At 36.4% G+C, this 5,136-nt stretch overlaps 1 protein-coding gene across 4 annotated transcripts in view; it reads left to right on the forward strand.

The window, feature by feature from the left end:
- The window catches only part of lrp1bb (low density lipoprotein receptor-related protein 1Bb), a 631,192-nt gene that overhangs the window by 192,898 nt on the left and 433,158 nt on the right, over positions 1 to 5,136 (forward strand). The window lies entirely within an intron of this gene.

The following is a 5,136-nucleotide window of genomic DNA, read 5'->3' on the forward strand; positions in this document are numbered from 1 at the left end:
ATGTGTAATGTAGCTGTTTGAACATAAACAACATCTCTGAATGTAATATGCTCAAAGTTCAATGCAAAGGGACACATTGGCTTTTACAGAATAAGCTTAGGAAAGCCTACAGCGAACAACAATTGGGGACTACAAAAAATACATCCGGGCTAGTAAGATCACAAACGCTTCAGGTTATGCGCATTCAGCTCACGCACACCCTGCATGGCCAGTGGCACTGTAATGCAGCAGAGAAAGCTTCGGCTAAACACACCTCCAACCGACAAAGCTGTGGATTGTGAGCCACAACTTGTAAGTATTTTTATTTGTTAAAATTGATCTATTACATGCATAGTTTCTAGCATTAACGGTATGCTAGACGTAAACAAGGATGTAAACAACAGGAAATGCTGTTCGAGACCATTAACAATTAAGCTACAAATTCATATTTATCCATCATACCCCTGTAAACAGCCACAATTTTCAGCAGTGCTGCAGTGTCTCTCTTAGCAGCCGCTGTCCGTGTCATTCAATGTTCAATTGAATCAATGTTCAGTTAAATTTTTCATGAAACTCGTATGCTAAGCAAGTCTAAGCATTAAAAAACAAGATTTAAAAAAAAATAACATTACAAATACTAAAATCAAATTTTGTAGTACTTATGCATATGTATAGAATATTATAAGCTACTTTAAATGCATACATGCTAGAGGTTGCACGATATTGGAAAAATCTAACATTGCAATATTTTTTTTATTCTGCAATTTTATATTTATATATTACAATTTTACCTTGAATATCTATTAGGAAAGAATTTATCATATTAGATTGATTGGGATGATTATAATAAAATATAAATATAATAAGCAATCTACAAGCGTAGAATAAATCAGTACAGAAAAATAGAACTTAAGCAAACAGTCTTTTATTGTTTTCAGAGTCTAAAAGTATTCTGCTTTACAGTAATTGAATATTCATTCATTCATTCATTTTCTTGTCGGCTAAGTCCCTTTATTAATCCGGGGTCGCCACAGCGGAATGAACCGCCAACTTATCCAGCACGTTTTTACGCAGTGGATGCCCTTCCAGCTGAAACCCATCTCTAAGAAACATCCACAAACACTTATTCACACACACTCATACACTACGGACAATTTAGCCTACCCAGTTTATCTGTACCGCATGTCTTTGAACTGTGGGGGAAACCGGAACACGAAAACCCATGGAAACGCAGGGAGAACATGCAAACTCCACACAGAAACGCCTTTGCCTCCTCATTTTGTAACAGAGCTTGTAACATGTACTTAGCCACTAATTTTGTGGTGACATATGAAGACGTGAGGTGCATTATTAGATTAGAGAATTAATTGTCACCGACACAAAGAGACTCTTTTTCCTGGGCATAAGTTACACGATACAAAAACATTCTTGCCTTTAACGCAGTTTTTTTATTGTGCCGTTATTTTTCATCACTGGTAATTTCTTATACACAAATGGTTTTAATGCACTTGAAATGTCACAGGCCTTAAAAGCAAATGAAAAACTTTCACTCCATTAAGGTTAAACTTCACATTGTGGTTAATGGTCAACTACAGTATAATCCAACTTAAATTTGCTAACGGATGAATAAACTAAACTGAAATTAGATTCTGCAGTGTGACTTTTGAGGAGTTGCACATTGCAATATTGATGTTGATATGATATATTGTGCAGCCCTAATAGATGCATACATACATTCAAAAATAAAAAATAAAAAAATAAATCTCACTACCCCTAAAGTTTTGAAAGCTTTCTTCACAACAGTGTTCCCTTAAATTGCAGCTGCTGTTTGTGCAGTTATTTTTAACACAATTCCAAAACTACTTAAAACACCCCCACTTAGATGTCTATAGCTTAATAATACCCTTAAACACATGCAGCGTGAAGTCACCAAATGCTTTAGACATGTTTAAAAGCTTGCTTTTAACACATCAGCTTTTGTATCCGCTCTGTACGCATAAATCTGAAATAGCATATATATATACGCACGCCGAGTTTAAATCCATCTGATGTGTACAGAGAGTCAGATTATGTCTTTATTTGTCGTGCAACATCACGAAAAGGAAGAATATCTTCTGAGAACTGTACATTTAAGCTCACACTCATGCATAATTCATTGTTTACGAGGTAGATTATACCAAGCAGTGAGCTACGCTGTTCGAAAATCTGACTGCGTTCCCTTTGATAATTTGTTGACATGCCCCCGCTGTTGTTTCGAAAATAAAAATGACCTCACTGGAAAAGTGAAGGTCAGGCAAAGCTTAATGAAGGCCCTGTTGTCCTTTCCCATTGATTTCTCCACTAGCCTGGCTACACACACAGTCCGACTGGCTCCGAGTTGCCATGGTTAAGGTCTTTTGGCAGAGGATGTGTTTCCTGGATGGAGTGCCTTGTGGAATTTGTAAATGTGCAGCACCTTCGAGCATCATTATCCCTCTGCCTTTCCAATTCAGCTGGCCGCACATAGGCTCTAACTGGAGCCTCCCTGAACCCCATTTGATGTGCTTTTTCTTTGTATACGCAGATCAATATGAATGAAAAGTGAAGCAGAACAAATAGTTTGGCTCTCGCTCTGACATTCACTGCTGCAAGAAATAATGACTATCATGCGTTTTTTCCATGATTTACAAAATAATCTTAGAGCAACTTTGGCAGAGCTACAGTTTTATTAATTGTCATTTAAATTTTTTATTTATTTATTCATTTTCTTTTCGGCTTAGTCCCTTTAATAATCAGGGGTCGCCACAGCGGAATGAACCACCAACTTATCTACCATTTGTTTTACGCAGCAGATGCCCTTCCAGTCGCAACCCTGGGGAACACCCATATACACTCTTTCACACACAAACACTATGGCCAATTCAGCTTATTCAATTCACCTAGCGCATGTCTTTAACCTTGTGGGGGAAACCGGAGCACCTGGAGGAAACCCACGCCAATATGGGGAGAACATGCAAACTCCACACAGAAATGCCGACTGGCCCAGCTGGGGGTCGAACCAGCAACCTTCTTGCTGCGAGGTGAACATGCTACCCACTGTGCCACCGTGATGCTGTGATTTTTTTTTTAATTTTTTTTTATTTGGCATAATAATTTACAGTTTAAACTATCATGCTTGTCAGCAATGCATATATATATATATATATATATATATATATATATATATATATATATATATATATATATATATTTTTTTTTTTTTTTATTATTTTTTTTTAGTTTTTGTTTTTTTAGTTTTTGTTTTTGTCCCCTTTATTGTGATTGAATAGCAGTTGGACTAAAAAAAAAAAAAAAAGTTTGAGACAGAATATTAATAGGTCTGCAAGTTGTGACTCTAACTCAGGACACCCAAAGCGCAATGATGCTACATTTGGCACACTCCCAGTGAGGTAGTTTTTAAGCACTCAAAATATAATAAAGTTTAGTATGATCCCTCAAGCTCTTTGCTCAGTGAAGTCCTACATTTTTTTATTATTTTGTTTTATATTTATATCCTAAAATTTGTCAAACACAGAAATTTTGCACACTAAGTCTGATGGGTTTTAATGAATCCGTTGTGGGGAAAAAAATCACAAAAAAATTAAAATAATGAAACATTCATCAAAAAAAGAAAAGTGTTCATCCAATTCATAGCATGGAGAGGAAGCAGAATTCACCTTATCAAAGAGCTGATTATCCAGAAATTCTTTTATTTCAGGAATTTAGTGGCATTTTGAGGCTTTGCTTGTGGTACTGCAGCCACATAACACATTTCTGTCAAAGAAAATCCTGAACAAAGACTTGCAGTCTGTGGAAGAGAATGGTTACATACACTCACACTGCCAAACAATGACATGAGAAATGTAGGTGTAAAGCATTGATTGTGTCTATTACTATTACTTAATATTTACATTTAGCAGATGCTTTTGTCCACGGTGAATTACAATTAAGGAGGGATTTAGCGATTCAACAAGGCAAGGCAATACACACACAAAGTGTAGGTATGCAAAGGAACTGTTAGCGCTCATAGAAAACTAAGTCCTAGAGTAAATAGGGAGAATTGTTTTTGTTTGTTTTGTTTTTTTAGTACAGAGTGTTTTTACAGGTGGTTTGTTAAGCCCACCCACTATATGAACCACTCTTCATGAATTAAAAATTGTATTTCATTTTTATTTTTAGCTATAAAGTGATTGCAAGAAGTGCCTGGTGCAAACGTGGCAAACTGGTGCAAGTTTCGGTTAAAGTGTCAGAGAGATAAAAGAGTGTGTTTTCTGCAGGTGGTTTGTCAAGCCCACTCACCTGTGTAAGGCATACTGAGAATTGCATAATATTTTGAGATTGTTGTGTTGTGTGGTGTGATTGTTCTTTTGTGAAGGCAAAAGAAGCGGGGGTCTTGGTTTTGTTCACAGCGGTTCGGGTGACCATGGAAGAGATGGGTTTATTATATCATATCAATTTCTGTCTTTATATTACGTATTTTGTAAGAGTGCTCTGTACTGTCAGGGACCACATTCTAGATTTTAGCTTTCCAAAATATCAGTTCACAATCTGTCAACATTCAAACGTAACAGACACAGTGACAGCTCGTGTAAGGCACTTTTATTTTGTGAGTGGAAGTGAAGATCAGACTAAACATTTCGGTTCATTTTTACATGAATATATCATTGCGCTCAATGCCAATGGAACTTTTTTACCCATATTTTGACACTTTATTTTGACATTTTATTTTCATATTTGAAAATAAAATCTTTTGGTAAAGGATGTTTTTTACTGCATGCTTTCCTTGTGGACTTTGTAAATGTGCGGCACCTTTGAGCATCATTAATCCTCCCCATTCCAATTCAGCTGGTCAGCCAAGCACTCACTGGTGCCCTAAGCATGGCTTCCATGAACTTCATTTGATGTGCTTTTTTCGTTGTGAATGCAGATCAATATGAATGAAAAGTGAAGCAGAACAAATAGTTTGGCTCTCGCTCTGACATTCACTGGTGTTATATGGGTGAATCTCTCTGCCGAATGACATTCTCAAGACATTTATGTTATAGGTGTCAGGTGATATTAATGTTAATCACGGTTTTCTGATCAAAACTGAGGCAGCTGACATTTAGATCAAAATACCATGTAGTATATGTCAGGGTG

The sequence above is a fragment of the Danio rerio genome, chromosome 9 (assembly GCF_052040795.2).
Source record: "Danio rerio strain M-AB ecotype USA chromosome 9, GRCz13ab, whole genome shotgun sequence".
In the NCBI taxonomy this organism is placed as follows: Eukaryota; Metazoa; Chordata; class Actinopteri; order Cypriniformes; family Danionidae; genus Danio; species Danio rerio.